We start from the raw sequence: 21,914 nt of genomic DNA on the forward strand, positions 1-21,914 counted from the left end.
TACTTTACTTTTAAAGCCCATTTATTTGACCTGGATATTCACTTGGCAGAATTAAGAATATTTCCTTTTGTGGAAAAGAGAGAATCATAACTATTTAAAAAGTGTTTGATAAATTTCACACAATAAAGCACCAAGACTTTGTAACTATATTATGAAAATGCTCCTTTTGAAATGACTATCACTTTGTCCCTGAGAGTGTGCAATTCATTAAAAGTTCCCAAGGCAGTCTTGAGAACAGACATGAACCCACAGCTGCTACTGGTAGGGGAAGAAAGTTAATTAGTTAAGGCTAAGAGCTGAGAATATTGTAAAGATAATAAAATCTGACATTGTGCCCCTTTTCCAACAATAATTAAAAGAGGGGTGAATAAGATGAGTTTTCTCAATTTTGTATCTGATTTAATTAATCTGTAATGGGTGTCTACTATTCATAATTTTTTTTAGCATGTATAGATGATCTATATATATATATATATATATACAGTGAGGGAAAAAAGTATTTGATCCCCTGCTGATTTTGAACGTTTGCCCACTGACAAAGAAATGATCAGTCTATAATTTTAATGGTAGGTGTATTTTAACAGTGAGAGACAGAATAACAACAACAAAATCCAGAAAAACGCATTAAAAAAAAGTTATACATTGATTTGCCTGTTAATGAGGGAAATAAGTATTTGACCCCTTCGACTTAGTACTTGGTGGCAAAACCCTTGTTGGCAATCACAGAGGTCAGACGTTTCTTGTAGTTGGCCACCAGGTTTGCACACATCTCAGGAGGGATTTTGTCCCACTCCTCTTTGCAGATCCTCTCCAAGTCATTAAGGTTTCGAGGCTGACGTTTGGCAACTCGAACCTTCAGCTCCCTCCACAGATTTTCTATGGGATTAAGGTCTGGAGACTGGCTAGGCCACTCCAGGACCTTAATGTGCTTCTTCTTGAGCCACTCCTTTGTTGCCTTGGCTGTGTGTTTTGGATCATTGTCATGCTGGAATACCCATCCACGACCCATTTTCAATGCCCTGGCTGAAGGAAGGAGGTTCTCACCCAAGATTTGACTGTACATGGCCCCGTCCATCGTCCCTTTGATGCGGTGCAGTTGTCCTGTCCCCTTAGCAGAAAAACAGCCCCAAAGCATAATGTTTCCACCTCCATGTTTGACGGTGGGGATGGTGTTCTTGGGGTCATTCCTCCTCCTCCAAACACGGCAAGTTGAGTTGATGCCAAAGAGCTCGATTTTGGTCTCATCTGACCACAACACTTTCACCCAGTTCTCCTCTGAATCATTCAGATGTTGGCAAACTTCAGACGGGCCTGTACATGTGCTTTCTTGAGCAGGGGGACATTGCGGGCGCTGCAGGATTTCAGTCCTTCACGTGTGTTACCAATTGTTTTCTTGGTGACTATGGTTCCAGCTGCCTTGAGATCATTAACAAGATCCTCCCGTGTAGTTCTGGGCTGATTCCTCACCGTTCTCATGATCATTGAAACTCCACGAGGTGAGATCTTGCATGGAGCCCCAGACCGAGGGAGACTTGTGTTTCTTCCATTTGCGAATAATCGCACCAACTGTTGTCACCTTCTCAGCAAGCTGCTTGGCGATGGTCTTGTAGCCCATTCCAGCCTTGTGTAGGTCTACAATCTTGTCCCTGACATCCTTGGACAGCTCTTTGGTCTTGGCCATGGTGGAGAGTTTGGAATCTGATTGATTGATTGCTTCTGTGGACAGGTGTCTTTTATACAGGTAATGAGCTGAGATTAGGAGCAGTCCCTTTAAGAGAGAGCTCCTAATCTCAGCTCGTTACCTGTATAAAAGACACCTGAGAGCCAGAAATCTTGCTGATTGATAGGGGATCAAATACTTATTTCCCTCATTAACATGCAAATCAATGTATAACTTTTTTTGAAATGCGTTTTTCTGGAATTTTGTGTTGTTATTCTGTCTCTCACCGTTAAAATACACCTACCATTAAAATTATAGACTGATCATTTCTTTGTCAGTGGGCAAACGTAAAAAATCAGGAGGGGATCAAATACTTTTTTCCCTCACTGTACATATATTTCTAAATACTAATTATTATTATTGGCTATTCATACCCTGACAATCACAATTTGGGATTTGATAACATTAAGGAGTTTCTTGTAACCTTACAATAGGTTCTTAAAGGAAGGATATTCAACAAGTCCTCAGTGCAGAACCTGTAATGGAAGTGTTAAATATATTTCAGGACCTATTTTTTGGATTATTATTTATAATAGGTGTGGCATTGGTGTCTACTGTGAAAATACCCAATGGAGGCTTAAATGGTAATATGTTGTGAGTAAACAAGACTCTTAGACTATTTGATAAAACTCTCACAGCAATCACATTTTAGGAAATATTTGCATATTTTATAGAGAAATTCCCAAATATTTAACCTAGCCTGGATTATTTACATGTTGTGATAAAGTTGGGTACAGAGACCAGAGTAGCCCCCTGGTGGAAGGATGAGGCCTTGTGAAAATATATTTTTCATAAACGAAATGTTGTATACCATTACATTTTATATTATGTTAAAGATAGATAATAGTAAATTAATCCTAATAAATAAATAAATAAATAAATAAATAAGCATTTAGCAACCTGCTTTTGAAAGCATTTTAGGGAATAGTATCTGGGAAACATTCATAGAAATTTTCATTTTCATAGTATTGTACAACCCATTGACTCCCCTATTTAGTTAGTTTGTTCATTTAGTGAATTTTGAATGAAAATGGCCTCAGTATTGATCAATTATGACAAGTGAGAAAAATATAGTATACCATAGAGTTATCTACAATAATGAAGCTGTAGTTTTCTCCAGGAGGCTGAACATATCTCAAACGAGAATGTAGGCTCATAATACTCGCAAGGTGTTTATTTACAGTTTATGGAGGTAATTATCATCTGTACAAGTATAAAGTCCTGTTTGTCAGACACGGTTTTACTGTGGCTTACTGCTGGATGCCGATTCATGAGCGCAGTACTGCATTAAAGAGACGGAGCTTCCTGGCAAAGACTGAATAAAGTGACTGGATAATCAAGCTGAGAAATAACTGCTTGAATTTGACCGATGGTCTGATGCAGTAGTTTTTGAAATGGGAATAAATCTCACAAACTAATTTCATTATATATACTGTACAGCAAGTGTATTTCACATAGATACTGTTACAAATGCTATTAATTACCCACACTGCAGTAACCCCACATATGTTTGCAATTAAAGGATTAATTATATGATTACATATGTGTACTTTTTATTCTGTACCCATTGATAATGTTTCCAGAAATTAATAAAAACAGCATTGTAAAACAACAACATGAAAAATACTATTAATATTATTATATTACCTTTGTCAAAAATCATTTAACCCCCCTCAGTTTCTCACAAGCAAAACGGGTGAAAATTTATAAAAAATGTATTAGTACAGTTAAGTATTTGAAAACTGGGTTTCAGACTATTTAAGCATACTAAATCTATATAAGCCTATACAACAATGGAATTAAACGTTTCTTTTAATATATTTTATATTTTGTTCTCTTTATGTAGTCATTACTGGCTGTATTTTAGGCTTACCTTCTTATTCTAGTTGTCTGTGTTCCTGATAGCCACTAGGTGGCAGAATGTAATTGGTAAAATTGCACGGGTGGATTCCACAATGAACCAAGTGTAAATTGTGTCTTACCCAGATATGCCAGGAGAATGTAATAAGTACAAAAACATGTAGATTGATATTACACTATGCAATTTTTACCCAACCTTGTGGATTCAAATTTCAACACCAATAAATGCATTATTTAAAAGTTAACAGATTATTTAAAATTTGAAATTATATATTTTTTAAATACATTTTTCTATCTTCGCCAAGTTGTAAAACTGAGAAGGTAATATTTGCGATTCTGTTAGTACACCAATAGCAATATATAGAGACCATTTATTTTAGCATTGCCATTAGTGAGGTATTTAATTATGCACACAGTCTTTCTTAAATGAAACCCTGATGATGTAGAAACAGGTTTAACCTGCCTGTTGTGTCTTAATGTGCAGTTTTAACACTTATGTGGGTCTTGTATATTCTCAAACTTGCATCTCCCATACAGGATGTGAAAACTGACTTGCTAGAAAACCAGATCACTGTATTAAAATTATTTTAGTAATAGTAATTATTTACTTTTTATTATTAATTAGGCAATTGTAGCTCATTTAAATAATTTGAAAATGTGACAGGACAGAGCTTAAACAGAGCTTATCTGAACACCTTACAATTTGCCCATGACATCATCATATTTGCAAAAAACACCTGAAGCCCTGCATCTTCAATTTCAAGACCTCTTAAATGGAAGCGAGAAAAGTGGACTTAAAATGAACTTGAGTAAAACCAAAATCAATGTTAACACCCTTGTCAAATCTGAGAAAATGTAAGTAGATCAAGGGATACTTGAAGAAGTCATGTCCACCTTGGACAAAAAATCTACCCATTTGCATAGAAAGATGTACGCTTGGAATAACAAGAAAAGGACTAGATCCGAGAACAAAACAAAAATATGTGATGTAGTGAATATGTTAAAGTGGTCACTTGCTAGAAGAACAGGTCAAAGATGGATAAAGAAAGCTATCAAATGAATCCCAAGAGATGAAAAAAGTTGTGAAGATTAAATAATAAACTTTGCTCATGTGACATGGAAAAGAGAAGCTATTGGTCGAAGTATATACATTCATACATACATACCAATTGTGATCATAATTTATCTTCTTGCTATAAATATAATGCAGTTAAAAATAACAGTGCATTTCTGTAGGAATCAATGCCCATGTACTTTACTTTTAAAGCCCATTTATTTGACCTGGATATTCACTTGGCAGAATTAAGAATATTTCCTTTTGTGGAAAAGAGAGAATCATAACTATTTAAAAAGTGTTTGATAAATTTCACACAATAAAGCACCAAGACTTTGTAACTATATTATGAAAATGCTCCTTTTGAAATGACTATCACTTTGTCCCTGAGAGTGTGCAATTCATTAAAAGTTCCCAAGGCAGTCTTGAGAACAGACATGAACCCACAGCTGCTACTGGTAGGGGAAGAAAGTTAATTAGTTAAGGCTAAGAGCTGAGAATATTGTAAAGATAATAAAATCTGACATTGTGCCCCTTTTCCAACAATAATTAAAAGAGGGGTGAATAAGATGAGTTTTCTCAATTTTGTATCTGATTTAATTAATCTGTAATGGGTGTCTACTATTCATAATTTTTTTTAGCATGTATAGATGATCTATATATATATATATATATATACAGTGAGGGAAAAAAGTATTTGATCCCCTGCTGATTTTGAACGTTTGCCCACTGACAAAGAAATGATCAGTCTATAATTTTAATGGTAGGTGTATTTTAACAGTGAGAGACAGAATAACAACAACAAAATCCAGAAAAACGCATTAAAAAAAAGTTATACATTGATTTGCCTGTTAATGAGGGAAATAAGTATTTGACCCCTTCGACTTAGTACTTGGTGGCAAAACCCTTGTTGGCAATCACAGAGGTCAGACGTTTCTTGTAGTTGGCCACCAGGTTTGCACACATCTCAGGAGGGATTTTGTCCCACTCCTCTTTGCAGATCCTCTCCAAGTCATTAAGGTTTCGAGGCTGACGTTTGGCAACTCGAACCTTCAGCTCCCTCCACAGATTTTCTATGGGATTAAGGTCTGGAGACTGGCTAGGCCACTCCAGGACCTTAATGTGCTTCTTCTTGAGCCACTCCTTTGTTGCCTTGGCTGTGTGTTTTGGATCATTGTCATGCTGGAATACCCATCCACGACCCATTTTCAATGCCCTGGCTGAAGGAAGGAGGTTCTCACCCAAGATTTGACTGTACATGGCCCCGTCCATCGTCCCTTTGATGCGGTGCAGTTGTCCTGTCCCCTTAGCAGAAAAACAGCCCCAAAGCATAATGTTTCCACCTCCATGTTTGACGGTGGGGATGGTGTTCTTGGGGTCATTCCTCCTCCTCCAAACACGGCAAGTTGAGTTGATGCCAAAGAGCTCGATTTTGGTCTCATCTGACCACAACACTTTCACCCAGTTCTCCTCTGAATCATTCAGATGTTGGCAAACTTCAGACGGGCCTGTACATGTGCTTTCTTGAGCAGGGGGACATTGCGGGCGCTGCAGGATTTCAGTCCTTCACGTGTGTTACCAATTGTTTTCTTGGTGACTATGGTTCCAGCTGCCTTGAGATAATTAACAAGATCCTCCTGTGTAGTTCTGGGCTGATTCCTCACCGTTCTCATGATCATTGAAACTCCACGAGGTGAGATCTTGCATGGAGCCCCAGACCGAGGGAGACTGACAGTTATTTTGTGTTTCTTCCATTTGCAAATAATCGCACCAACTGTTCTCACCAAGCTGCTTGGCGATGGTCTTGTAGCCCATTCCAGCCTTGTGTAGGTCTACAATCTTGTCCCTGACATCCTTGGACAGCTCTTTGGTCTTGGCCATGGTGGAGAGTTTGGAATCTAATTGATTGATTGCTTCTGTGGACAGGTGTCTTTTATACAGGTAACGAGCTGAGATTAGGAGCACTCCCTTTAAGAGAGTCTAATCTCAGCTCGTTACCTGTATAAAAGACACATGAGAGCCAGAAATCTTGCTGATTGATAGGGGATCAAATACTTATTTCCCTCATTAACATGCAAATCAATTTATAACTTTTTTGAAATGCGTTTTTCTGGATCTTGTTGTTGTTATTCTGTCTCTCACTGTTAAAATACACCTACCATTAAAATTATAAAATTTCTTTGTCTGTGGGCAAACGTACAAAATCAGCAGGGGATCAAATACTTTTTCCCTATATACACTCACCTAAAGGATTATTAGGAACACCATACTAATACTGTGTTTGACCCCCTTTCGCCTTCAGAACTGCCTTAATTCTACGTGGCATTGATTCAACAAGGTGCTGAAAGCATTCTTTAGAAATGTTGGCCCATATTGATAGGATAGCATCTTGCAGTTGATGGAGATTTGTGGGATGCACATCCAGGGCACGAAGCTCCCGTTCCACCACATCCCAAAGATGCTCTATTGGGCTGAGATCTGGTGACTGTGGGGGCCAGTTTAGTACAGTGAACTCATTGTCATGTTCAAGAAACCAATTTGAAATGATTCGACCTTCGTGACATGGTGCATTATCCTGCTGGAAGTAGCCATCAGAGGATGGGTACATGGTGGTCATAAAGGGATGGACATGGTCAGAAACAATGCTCAGGTAGGCCGTGGCATTTAAACGATGCCCAATTGGCACTAAGGGGCCTAAAGTGTGCCAAGAAAACATCCCCCACACCATTACACCACCACCACCAGCCTGCACAGTGGTAACAAGGCATGATGGATCCATGTTCTCATTCTGTTTACGCCAAATTCTGACTCTACCATCTGAATGTCTCAACAGAAATCGAGACTCATCAGACCAGGCAACATTTTTCCAGTCTTCAACTGTCCAATTTTGGTGAGCTTGTGCAAATTGTAGCCTCTTTTTCCTATTTGTAGTGGAGATGAGTGGTACCCGGTGGGGTCTTCTGCTGTTGTAGCCCATCCGCCTCAAGGTTGTACGTGTTGCGGCTTCACAAATGCTTTGCTGCATACCTCGGTTGTAACGAGTGATTATTTCAGTCAAAGTTGCTCTTCTATCAGCTTGAATCAGTCGGCCCATTCTCCTCTGACCTCTAGCATCAACAAGGCATTTTCGCCCACAGGACTGCCGCATACTGGATGTTTTTCCCTTTTCACACCATTCTTTGTAAACCCTAGAAATGGTTGTGCGTGAAAATCCCAGTAACTGGGCAGATTGTGAAATACTCAGACCGGCCCGTCTGGCACCAACAACCATGCCACGCTCAAAATTGCTTAAATCACCTTTCTTTCCCATTCAGACATTCAGTTTGGAGTTCAGGAGATTGTCTTGACCAGGACCACACCCCTAAATGCATTGAAGCAACTGCCATGTGATTGGTTGGTTAGATAATTGCATTAATGAGAAATTGAACAGGTGTTCCTAATAATCCTTTAGGTGAGTGTGTATATATATATATATATATATATATATGTTTTTAACCAACTGAAAATGTCTTGTTTCAATATTTGACTAATGTGCATTTATTTTCTTTGGCATTACATAAAACCTGTTCAAAATCCTAATCAGCTTTTCCGTTTTTAATGCGAGTATGTGTAACAAAGCCTTCTACCCCTCCCACGCTAACAATCCCTCCTCCTTCAATCCCTCTGTGCCTCTGTGTTTGCCTTCACCACAGTAGTGACAATACCCCAGTGAGGACAGTCAGTAATGTGTAGGTTGTGTCTGAAGTTGCAGAGGATTGAAGATATGTTCGCTAGCCAAGAATTCAAAGGTAGTTCAGAGCCTTTGAAGGGTGGTCCAGCTGGCATTCACACAGTGTCAGTTTTTTCTCTGAACAGAATCATTTACTAAACATGGACAATGCAATCTTTTGATTTGTCTAGGGCCCGTTACTTTTCATTACCTATTGTACTGGAACAAACTGAACCAGCTCCAGCTCTGGAGTGGCTCAGGTGCAGCTCCACACTGCGGCTCCAGCTCTGGCTGCTTTTAACCAGCTCCAGCTCCGGAGCCACAAAAACAGTGCAAACTATGATGCGATCATTATTTATATCGTTTCCATTTTTACTTTTATGTAAATAACTAACAAAACCAAAATATGAATAACAAGCTTGTTTAACCATTCAAACATGAAAAAGTAGAAAATTGTAAGGATGTCTGTGGTAATTAGGGTTGCCAGTCGGCCAGTATTTTAGCAGACTGTCCTGTATTTGTACACTACATGGCCAACAGTATGTGGACACCCCTTCTAATATGTGTATTTGGCACGTGGGAGACTGAGACCAAGTAGAGGAAGATTCTCTGGTCTGATGAGACCAAAATAGAGCTTCCTGGCCTCAACGCTAAGCGCTACATTTGGTGCAAGCCTAACACCGCACATCATCCTGAGAACACCATCCCTACCGTGAGGCATGGTGGTGGCAGCATTACACAAAATGGATGCAGCAAAGTACAGAGAAAAACTGCAAGGGAAAATGAAGGTGTCATGTAATTACAATTAATAAAAAATGATGTATTCTGTACTAATAGCTGGAGTGAGACCTGATTGAATGTGTTTTATAACCCCCAACACACAACAATACCTATGAAGTTATACATTTTGTTAATTTAAGAAAACTGGACTTAATATCTGGTTGAGTTTAATGGAGGTGGCGAATGAGTGGAGCAGCTCCATGACCTCAGCTCCGGCTCCAGCACTCCCAGATCCAGCTCCAGCTCCTCTCTGGCTCCGGAGCACAACTAACACAAACTGTCTAACTCCACTCCGGCTCTGGGCTCTGGAGCCGGTGCACGGCCAACCCTACTTTGGACATAACTGATCATGCAGTCCTACCCCATCACCTGGATGTTTTATCTGGCACTGCGTGTACCTGGGAGAGACTAGCTGTATACCCAGAAGGAGGCTCCTGTGGAGTTCCCCAAGGTTCCCTTCTGGGGTCTGTGATTCTTAAGTACTATATACTTTTACTCTGAATCGTGACTGAACTCCTACCCAAGTCTCTGGCAGCATGTCTTTGGAAGGTTTATTTTTTTATTGGAAAGGAAAACCGTACTTACTATACAGTAGTCCCTTACATTCAGGTGCAGAACTTTTGCATTACATACATAAGATAGGTGCCCCATTTTCAGCCCTTACAATAGCTGGAACCACAACCTTAGCAAACATGAAAATCTGATTCTCTGATCAATCAATCTGGCAATGCTAACCAAGCAGAAATGCTACTCTAATATTCATGGGAGTCTGAGTTTCTGAACCTGGCCAGAGTTAAGTCCTGAACCAATCCTGAATAAGATTATTAGACAGGATAAGGACAAGTTTATAAATGTTAATTTCTCATTTCAAACATCCACATGGGATCATATACACTCACCTAAAGGATTATTAGGAACACCATACTAATACTGTGTTTGACCCCCTTTCGCCTTCAGAACTGCCTTAATTCTACGTGGCATTGATTCAACAAGGTGCTGAAAGCATTCTTTAGAAATGTTGGCCCATATTGATAGGATAGCATCTTGCAGTTGATGGAGATTTGTGGGATGCACATCCAGGGCACGAAGCTCCCGTTCCACCACATCCCAAAGATGCTCTATTGGGTTGAGATCTGGTGACTGTGGGGGCCAGTTTAGTACAGTGAACTCATTGTCATGTTCAAGAAACCAATTTGAAATGATTCGACCTTTGTGACATGGTGCATTATCCTGCTGGAAGTAGCCATCAGAGGATGGGTACATGGTGGTCATAAAGGGATGGACATGGTCAGAAACAATGCTCAGGTAGGCCGTGGCATTTAAACGATGCCCAATTGGCACTAAGGGGCCTAAAGTGTGCCAAGAAAACATCCCCCACACCATTACACCACCACCACCAGCCTGCACAGTGGTAACAAGGCATGATGGATCCATGTTCTCATTCTGTTTACGCCAAATTCGGACTCTACCATCTGAATGTCTCAACAGAAATCGAGACACATCAGACCAGGCAACATTTTTCCAGTCTTCAACTGTCCAATTTTGGTGAGCTTGTGCAAATTGTAGCCTCTTTTTCCTATTTGTAGTGGAGATGAGTGGTACCCGGTGGGGTCTTCTGCTGTTGTAGCCCATCCGCCTCAAGGTTGTACGTGTTGTGGCTTCACAAATGCTTGGCTGCATACCTCGGTTGTAACGAGTGGTTATTTCAGTCAAAGTTGCTCTTCTATCAGCTTGAATCAGTCGGCCCATTCTCCTCTGACCTCTAGCATCAACAAGGCATTTTCGCCCACAGGACTGCCGCATACTGGATGTTTTTCCCTTTTCACACCATTCTTTGTAAACCCTAGAAATGGTTGTGCGTGAAAATCCCAGTAACTGAGCAGATTGTGAAATACTCAGACCGGCCCGTCTGGCACCAACAACCATGCCACGCTCAAAATTGCTTAAATCACCTTTCTTTCCCATTCAGACATTCAGTTTGGAGTTCAGGAGATTGTCTTGACCAGGACCACACCCCTAAATGCATTGAAGCAACTGCCATGTGATTGGTTGGTTAGATAATTGCATTAATGAGAAATTGAACAGGTGTTCCTAATAATCCTTTAGGTGAGTGTATATTATGAGAAGGTAATAACAAGAAAAATCTAAATCCCTGTTACATAAATATTGTTATTTCTCCAAATTATGATTTATTTAAGTTGGTTCCTGCAGTGACGTGGTCAGCAGGCCTACCTTTGCACATCTTGCTTATTGTGCAACCTTCTCTCTATCGCCATTGTGAATAATTCCTGCTGACTACTCTACTGTATTTGGTGACACCAAAGTCCTAAACACACTAAAGGAGATTCTTTGATTGTGGCAGCTCTCTCCTGTACACTTGAGGGAGGCCCCTTCACGTTTATTACCTCGTGACCTTGCCCCCTCTTTGCCAAATACTGTTAGAGAACTCTCAACCCACTCCTTTCTCAAGTCAAATATTAACCACATTTCTTATCCCTGGCCTTCCCATGGTCCCTTAACTGCCTCTTTCTGATTGGTCTCTTATTTAGTTGACTTTGCAATTTGCACTTTCCTTGACAAGACTGTGACCTTTATGTAAAGCTAGATTTTTAAAGTGCTTTGTCCTCTAGCTATGGCTTATGAGCCTAGTGATGCTGTAAGTTTGTATAATCAGGGGTGGTACATTTTGTATGTTCTACTCCGTTCTGCATTAGTTTGCTAGCTATCTTTCTATAATGTTTGTGTGTGTGTGTGTGTGTGTGTTGGGGAGGGGGGGGGTTGCAGGTTTAATATACAATTATTTACATCATATACCGTGTATAATAGTAATGCACAATGTATGCTACATAACTAGACTTTAGTCTATATGAATGCATAAATGCTTAAAATTATAATCACAATCTCTCCATCACACCCTACTATTTTATATTCTCAGTTGAAATGACATGATCCAGTTCCTCATTTTCCACCCATCACACCCCCCCCCCCCCCAGCAGTCCAGCTCAGAGATCCACTCCGGTCCTTAGCAGAGGCCCGGCCTGTCTACTGCAGGGAGGAGCGCTGTCGAGCACCCGGCGAACTGCCTCCCAGAAACGGGCAAACACAGCACTTTCATCGCTGTACCGTTAGGCATCTGCAAAACAACCCCCGGCGCCGCGACAAAACCAAAAATGATTTCGAAAGAGAGCAGTTTGACATCGACGCCCTGCTCTTAACACCAGACCTGAGCCCTCAGACTACAGTGGAAGCGCCAGACAACCAGTTTCCTGCAGCTGAAGGCATGCACCAGCAGATCCATCTCTGGTAAGAAAAAATACTAGCTCTATGTAGGTACAACACAATCCTTCATTACTCTGTGCTCAGGCAGCGGAGAGTGTATTTGAAGGCGAAACTAACGCAGCCCAGGTGGATGGAGCAGCTTGGAACCCTGTGTTCTAGACTGGTGTTCTAGAATGTTGTTCTTCGATACGTGTGATTTGGGAGACCTGTCGAAGGGCTGGCACTGGCAGGTGATTGTGACATTAGGTCATAGAGGGGGTAGGGACGGATGCTACCGAAGCAATGCTGAATTTTAAGAGGGTGCAGGTGCTTGTAAAGGCATATATCATGAGGCCAAATATGTGTATATGAGCTAGTTGCATTCTAGTACACTAGGGGGGGAAATCAAGCAACCATGGCACATTTTCAACAGAGGCAATTACCTACAGCAAAATGAGTTATGCATCAGCCATTGACGGAGGTTCTGTTTTGTATGTGTATGTGTGTTTGTGTGCATGTGATAGAGAAAGTGTATGTATGAATGGAAGTCTGTGTAGGTGCATAGAGATCATGTGTGCTCTATAATATTCCACAAGGTAGTGTAAGTTACATACAGGAACACTGATTTATTTATTTATTTATTTATTTATTTTTTACTGCATTCCCCTCCAAAATATTTAACCTGCATTTCTTTTTTAGACGTGTGTGTTTCTAGTTCCTGAATGTTTACACTATATGGAAAAATGCTACTTTGTTTATTCTGTGTTTTTGTGTTTTTAATTATTTACAATCAACAAAGCAATGAATTGTTCATTTGGACTACTTATGTATTTAGTTTATCTCGATTTATGTCATTTCTGAAACTGCCATTTTTATATATCAGTATTATTGCAGTGCCAATCTTGGTGGAAAAGGAATAATCAAAGACATTTAATTTACATATTTGAATGGTTAGTGTACAAAGCCCTTCAAACTGACAAGAAAATACATTAGTGCTGTATGCTTATGTTTATACCAAGGTCAAATGAAAAATGTCAGTCTAATATAACAAAACTGAGCTAAAATTTCAGATAGGCTTTAGGCAAACTTTTGAAATCAACTTATTTGATCAATTTAAGAATTTATAGACACATTCTGTAATCATACAAAAACTTGCTCTTCTATTGTGTCCAAATCCAATGAAGTGCTGCAGAAGATGGATGTTCTCAATATGTGTAATTGTGGTTGGAACAGCCCTGAAGCATTTGTCTTGTATAAATCATCACATGATGCATAAAATCCAGAAGGTGACAAAAATAAACATAAATGTTTCCTTTTCCTACTCTTTGTGAAATTGAGATTATAAGCAGTACATTTCATTTTTCTCCCTATGTTGGTCTAATTCTTGTAGCACCATGTCATTCTCATTCACACTTTTTTGCTAAGCATGATTGTATTTTAGATTGTATGTATAGGGTGTTATTGTATACTGTAAATATCATTATGATAGGTGATAGACAGATAAATTACCCACAATGCAAGTGGATATCGCAAGAATTTCCTATTCCAGCTTTCCAACTGCTTTACACTTCAGTCATAAGCCGCATTTCTCTAGTTGGTTATTTATTTGCTTTTGCCTGAAACATTAGTAAATTGTGCCTTATTTAATCAAATTGTGCATTAACATTTGGATGCATTGAGATCCACAATACAGCAGGCTATACTGGTCTCTTTAAATCACCACTTGCATGAGACCTAAGAAAGGGGTTAAATTGGTTCAGTTAAGTGAATAATTAGTTCAGTTAACTCATTAGGAGCTCAGGTGGAATGAAAACAAGAAGATACTTTGGCCCTTGAAGACGGGATTTGAAGAGCACTGGCTTAGAAGCTTCGGCCGTCTCCATCTGGCTGAGACTCTTAACATGTCATGTGATTAGATTGAATGCATCCATCTTCCTAAATAATTGAGATTTGTTCAGAAAGCATAGTTTCTTTAACAAAGGTGTAAGGAAAAAATGACTCGTCATTTTCTCTGCTTGTGGCAAGGCGTTATTGTGGTGTAAAACTCCAATGTGTCATTCTACGCTAGGATTCTGAGATTCATTTCATGAGACAGCAATAAGCAGCGTATGCTACCCAAAACCTGGAGATCAACACCATCTTTCATGTATTTTTGGTCACTCCCTTACTTCTGGGATGCAGAGACAAGACATGGGAGTCTTTGCCGTTGGTTTTGGTGGAGCCTTTTTGGTGCTGGCCTAGAATTTTGTAAAGTCTACTTAGGTAAAGTACTTATTCCTAGATTAGTGCTAATCTGGGTGTATGGTACCTATAGACAATATGGGTTAAGACAATTACTAAATCAGGAAATGGGGAGCAAAAGACATTCAGGGGCATTCAGACTTCCACTTATTTAGAATTAGTTTTTTGGTATTCGTTTCATTGATAAATTGGAAAGCAAGGTCTGCCCTCAATTTTAGATTATCCGTCTGTGATTTGTGTTTCTACTCTTGAAAGAGAGATGCATTTTATTTCAAAGGGTATTATTATCAATATGGATATGTATAATTACATTTTCACACGTTACTAAATAGTATTGTTAAAATGTGGAGAATAACTAAGCACTATAGGTTCAATAATGCCAGTGAGAAACATGTCCAACATTTTATATTTTATCATTTAATGTATTTTTACACTTTTGAATGGATTCAAGTGTTTTTAATTAATTAACTACTGCTGACCTTGAAATAGCATTATTCATTCAAACTGAAAAGCTTAGGCCTATATAAAAGGTTTGTCACCTTTTAGTCACAAAATGTTAGCAGTTCCCTTTCAATCAACTATTAGGTAATGAGCTTTAAAAATAGAATTTCTCATGTTTCAGACCGAAACAAAGCTATGAGTCTTCGTGTAATTTACTTGTAAAGTGATCCTTAGGCTGGGAGTCTGGTTATTACATTTAATTATGCAACAGAAGGATAATCAGCATGAATTGAATAACAGACAGTCTGGCCTTTGGTGTAATATGAATTTTGATGGAATGGTATCTTAATTCTCTCTAATGCTCTGGATGGATATGGATTTATCTGAACTAAAAGCATATTTCTGGATACGGTTAAAGAGAGATGTTATTAATTCTGTTCATTGCTGTTTAATTTCACAGGAAGTGTGACTGAGTAAATAATCCTTCGTTTGCTGCTGAATAGATCTGTAGTGCCATACAGTACACTGCTGGAAAGACTACAGTCTGTATCGGGCAGAGTCGTTAGCCTTATTTCAAATGGGAAGAGCATAGTCTTTGCTGAGTTTGCAGTTAACACGGGTAACTCTGTATTTAACGTTACGTGGCAATAATTAACAATAAATATAGAAGGGGAAACAAAAAAGCCCCTTTCATTGCCTGTAGACACCGCAGCCTTATTTGACTATCATTTTAAGCTGCTTAGTGAGCTATAGGTTCTCAAGGTATTTGGAAGGAGCAGCTATTTTGAGCTCCTCTCACAAGCCCTGTCCCTACCGTGGGGTTGGAAAGCAAAGTTTAATCCAGGGATTTTTTGCTTGAACTGCAGACAGAACTCTTAGTTCACTGTTATGTTCCATGACAACATTGATAGGGAACCAAAAGTGGCTTCAGTTGAATGTAGGCTATATCCCCTGCAGAGGTATGAGGTTTCTACAAGAGTATAATACTCTCAGCCTGGCCTACATAGTAAATTATACTGTAAATGGCTTCTGGTTGGTATGGCATTTGTTTATGCTTACATTTTTTTAATTATATTTGTACGATGATTAAAATAATAGTAATAATATTATTATTTAGCAGACACTAGTTATACAAATAAAATGACTGAATATAAGTCTTCAGTTACTTGCAGTTACAGACTACAACTGTTTAAAACACTGTACAGTATCGTTATGTTCTGATAACAAGACTTATAGCGGATTGCACTTAAACAATAGATTTACAGTACCTGTCATTTTTATTACCTAATGTTACATTTGTGTCACTGTATGTTCTCATATTCATATTTATATTATTACATTAGTTCATAAAGTGATAAAACAGTGTATGATATAAACTGTATATACACTGTAACAATACATCAAATGATAAAACAGTGATTCTCCCTGTATATATAAAGGAGTCAATATTCTGGAGCCACACACACCTTATTGAGACTACAATTGTGCATAAAACCTTTGCTTAACCAGTACACATTACTCTCCCAGTCAGGTTTACCCGTGACTCATTTCTCTGAATTATTCTGCAGTGTCTCCCCAGGGAGTGTGTTTAATGCTAATTGAAGAGTGAAATGGGATTTGATCAAGACTGATATTCCTTAGGAAATTATCTGCTTTCTCTAAGTCAGAGAAGCCACTTTTGCTTTTGTAGAAACCTGTTTCTAACAACACTGCATTGTAATGGACAGTTAAATGTGCATTTCAAGACATACAGTAGATATTAACATATTCTGAAATCATGCTTCATATACCAGCATTTATATCCATATGAAGCATACATATCTAGGGCAAATCATAGATCCCAGAAGTGTATCCACATATTTTTTGGTTGGTGGCAGAAGGTGGAGTTTTACGATATAAGCATATGTATTTATGTATGTAAAATATATTTGAATGTAAAATTATCTGTATTTAAAATGTTCTGATTTGCTTTTTGAAGTAGCATCTGTACAGTATGTATTTGAAAGAAGTAAAGACATACTATTTACAACATGGGAATTAAAACACATTTAAATTGGATGCATTGAACATGTATTGAAATGTTCCTAAATTTAATTATTATGAATAACTATCCTTTTATTTCTCTAGAAAAATAACCTTCTTGTATTTGTCTTCAATATTTAAGGGTTTTATGAGGAATAATCCTCTCGGTTTTAATTTAATAAATTATACAATTATATTCCTTGCATAATGAGCAATAGCAGGACTTTAATTTGATGGCTAAATACAGCAGTTCATTTGAATCATGGTCTGTTAATCTGAATTTCTCATCTGTTTCCTGTTGGCAATTTCCAGTTTTGTGAGCGATATCTTAATTTTTCAAAGCAGGGAAGTCTTGGGGCCTGAATGTCTATTCCTCTTCCTGGTTCAGCCGTCCACTGCAATTTTACAGGGCCCTTTGAATACCCGGCTTGTGATGCAAAAACTCCTTTGAAATTTGAATGTTTTTTTGTGTTTGTGTTAATTTTAAATTTTAAATTTTAAAAAACAGGAGAGATCATACAAACATCTGACAGTGGTGCGTTTATTTCAAAAGGGTCTAATCACAGGATTATACATGGATGGATAGGAAGTCGTATTATTATTTCATAGACATTTTAATTAAACCTTATTTTGAAATTAGCGAATTCCTGTCTGAATCAAATTGAGGCACAGAGGTTATCAGTTGAAGGTTATTATTATGTTTAGTCATAAGTGTTTGTGCACTCCGACGTGTTGCTAATGGGAGACAATCAATTCTGATTAGCCCCCCCTCCAAACAATACACAATAACATGTAAGTACATTGCATTGTCTAAGGCCTAGAACATCCAATGGAATATCGTGTTTCACATTCATACAAGTACATCCACTTTTTCTTTGAGCCATACTTGTGTTATAATCAGTGTTGAATTAAAATTCCTCCTTATATTCTTTCACACACACATTAACAGTCTGCTGCAGAACAAGTCTTTTGAAAGAGCCTATATGAAATGCGTCTCATGCTACATAAAAGTCAAATAGCTTGAAAAAAAAGACAACCTTGGTGATCAGTTGGCTGCTTTTAAAAATAGACTGGGATAAAAAAAATTCTGCACCTTATTTATTCATCAAATGTAATCTGTCTGGAATGCCAGCAGTCATCTTTAAAATGCAATTGTTTCGAATGTTTATGCTGTGCCGTATAATACTGCGCCATGTTTCCCAGTAGGGCACGTATGAAAACAAGTAGCTGGAGGTCATACATTCATTCATTTATTCGTTTTATTGTTCTGGAAAAACACTGTAAATCTTATACACTCAACTGTGCAGCAGAACTGACTGCGTGATTCACCCATTACACAGTTTCTCCAGAGAGCCTTCCTGAGTTCTTTTGCAAATTGTGCTGAGTCATTGAGTAACTCCCAAACGGAGCCTGTCCATGTGACACTGTGTGCATTACAAAAGTTTATATGCAAATGGAAACAACAATGCCGATTTGTAGGTAATGTACAGCATCATTTCGTGATCGGAACCATGGTCTTTTTAGGATAATTAGTTCCACTGCAATAGATGCAGTTGTTACTAAGCAACCAGTAAGGTGACAGGTGGCTCCTATAGTTGCAAACCAAAAAATTTGCAGCTGAACCTATAACATCCAGAACAAATGTATTTATTATGATGACGATTTTGTATTTATCCATGTATTTATTATGCACTTGCTTGTTTACCAATAAATTAGGCAGGCAGCATTTAACACCAAGTTGAATGCTTAATTTGATATGTATATAGAATCCACAGCATACAGTAATATGAATTCTTGTAGGTATATTATTAAAAAAAGAACACAGTAAATTAATTAATCTCTGTTTTAATCTCGGCAGTATGCTAATAATTAAGGATTTTGACTGGAATGGGAAATTAACCACTTTATTCTTGTTTCAAATTTGAAATGTGTGCTATTATAATAGAAATAAAGAATATCTAAGGTTGTGAACATCCGAAAATCATCAGAACATCATTATGTGAACAGTGAAAGCTTGAAAAGTGTTTTTTTACTTTTTCAAGCCGTGTTATGTTTGGACAATACAAGCCAGCTCCCGTGTCCCCTTCAACACCCATTCACAAAGGAAACCTTCTGCAGCTGTAATAAGCCCAGGTGGTCTTTGTTTTGTGTTTGATCATATTTTGCAGGCACATCTGAAAGGACTTCCTATCCATCCATGTATAAATATTATATTTTGATATTGTAAAATGTCATTTTTAGATTCAGAATGCTATATTACAAAGCTCTATTACAATTTTGAGGAAGGTACACTTTAGAGGGTCATAAAAGCATAGAGTTCTCTAACATGTTTGTTTGACAATAAGTCAAAAAAGCAAGAGTTGTTCTATTTTTATCTATATTTTTTAGAGTGATTTGAATATGGCTGTGTGGCTCTACTATAAACATTCAATATTATCCATTGTAGCCAGTTGTTAATAGGAAACACTTCTCAAGAAACCCACAATGGTGGTAAATGATGAACACTGTAGTAAGACACATGACAGCACATAGTTATTCAGCATAATTATTTGTCGTGACATTTTACAGGCTTCAAAATACTGTAGTAGTCTGTTACTAGACGGTGATTCATTGATACTCAACTGCAAGGCAACAACCTTTATTTCATGGGAACAAGACTGCAGTGACAGTGTTTATAATCAGCGTGGTCGTCTAATATACACAGGCCTGCGGTTCAGAGCCAGGGTCTCGGTTTCTTTTCCCCCCCCCTTTCTTTCTCATGTGAATCGAGTCTTCGCTGATTCCGTGATGCACAGTAAAACGTCTTGAGTCACATTCCACTGCAGTCTGAGGCGGGGGATGGGCGGACAAACAATGTAAGCAGTAGAGAAGGTCAATGTATGATAACAGTCAGTCACAGACACATTTTTGTTTTTGAAAGACAGTACAATATGCATTTTTCCTCACGCATATTGATTTCCCTTGAGCCTACCATATGCACATTACAAGAGTTGGCATACAGGTTCCATTTCCAGTGTATTGCCTTAATTTTAGGCAGTTATAATTCATGCACACACTAAGGAGAAATTGTCCATAGTTATGTTTTATGAATGCACAATGTCGGTGCATGGCTAATCTCAGATGTTTCCTGCTAGAATTTGTCTGGATAGAAACTGTAAATGAATTCACTTAGCATAACTAATTAATTATTTTCAGGATGGGAGTGCTAACTTCAGCTGTGAAATACAAAGTACAACTAAAATATTGCACTAAAATATAATATTTATGACACATTATGAAAGGCTTGATTTGACTTCTTATGCTAGGCATGTCTCAATAATCAATTGTAAAGAAAAAATACAAAAAGGATTCACTAGAGGAACACTGACTATTCCTGCTCAACCATGAACACAGATGCTACAAAAACACCTTGAGTGCCTAGTTTGCAGTATTTTGTTCCAAACAAGTCGGAGTACTTGTACATTGGGGCCTTACTCAAGAGGTACACTGAGGTACTCTTCGATTTCACAAGCAGTGGCCCCATTGCTTGTGGTATGGTTATAAACCTGTTTTCTTTATTTGTTCCTTTCTTACCATTACATGGGTTTAAAAAGGCAGCATCTGACTCTTTTGATACTGTGACTTGTCCTCTACTGTATGCATGTGCAGCCAGTATTTGAAGAATTACTGTAAAGCGTGTCCAAGCCCCAGTTCACCATCACCCCCGGCCACTGACTCGCTGTCCACGGCTCCGTGGGGGGTTTCAGTTCTGCAGGCGGAATGAAATACCAGGTCTCTGATTGGCATCCCTTCCAGACTTTATTACATCTCCCCTCAAGGAGTTTTAGTAACCATCTGCATCCATTGTATATTACCATTTCATTAACCTTCGGGACAAGGTTTAAGAAAGTTGATGACTCACCGCTGATTCAAGATTTTTTTTCGTCTTGCAGTAAATCGGTTGCTGAGGCATTCAAAATATACGGGCGTTCAATGCACTCAGCAAATATTAAATACCGGGTTGTACCCCTTCCCGGACTTTGGGAGCAAACCATAACCCACCTGATCTATACCTAGCATTTATTTTGTGTGTTACTACATTATTACGTATCATGCCAAGTTAATGTACTTTTGGATTGGGAACTACTGGGAAGGTCTTCCCTTATAAATTTAGTTGTTTAAGGCTACCCTTCTATTTAACCATGATAATTAAGACATCCACATAAAACTGATTTAATAACTAACAAGTGTAATAAAGCAATTGTATCTGACAGCTATGGAGGATTTCTGTAAACATCATTAAATGTCTCTTAAGCACTAACAACTGTTGAGCAGAAGAATATGTTGAAAAATGTGTATTTATTGCTGTTTAGTGTCAGCTCTAATTACATAGGCATGTCTTTGATATTGTCTTACAAGGTTTCTTTTCTATTCCTGTAACACTTCATAAGGTGTATAGGAAACTTAAATATCACCGGCTTTTTTAACGACTGTACTCCACCTATTACAAACATTACATTACGTGGGTGGATACCAAATTAAACCATTCTTTTCCATCTATGTACAAATAAGCCTGAAGTAGCTCCGTTTGTGTTTAAATAGTGCACTACACTTCTATTCCTTTTGGCACATTCTGTGCACATTTTGAGTGAGGTTGTAGCAAGTGTACAGGCTCCTGAAAGTTAAAAGCAGTCTCTATCTTAAGGACATGGATGGAGTATGTAATTTATATTCTTAGCATAGGCTTATATATTCAGAGGCTATCAAATTGATTAATTATGCATGCATATGCAATGCTTAGTCCAGTCTCACACAAGGACAAAGTCGAAAACATTAACATTTCCTTCATA

The 21,914-nt window shown here is 38.3% G+C and overlaps 1 protein-coding gene across 4 annotated transcripts in view; it reads left to right on the forward strand.

Moving 5' to 3' along the window:
* Positions 1 to 12,167: 12,167 nt before the first annotated feature.
* Positions 12,168 to 21,914, forward strand: part of osbpl6 (oxysterol binding protein-like 6) — a 45,329-nt gene continuing 35,582 nt past the window's right edge. For 3 of the 4 annotated variants that reach the window (XM_066688614.1, XM_066688616.1, XM_066688618.1), the window contains exon 1: positions 12,168 to 12,426. The gene's annotated coding sequence lies outside the window, so the exon portion shown is untranslated. The remainder of the gene's footprint in view (positions 12,427 to 21,914) is intronic. The other variant, XM_066688617.1, reaches the window with a different exon arrangement.

The sequence above is a fragment of the Amia ocellicauda genome, chromosome 16 (assembly GCF_036373705.1).
Source record: "Amia ocellicauda isolate fAmiCal2 chromosome 16, fAmiCal2.hap1, whole genome shotgun sequence".
Classification (NCBI taxonomy): domain Eukaryota; kingdom Metazoa; phylum Chordata; class Actinopteri; order Amiiformes; family Amiidae; genus Amia; species Amia ocellicauda.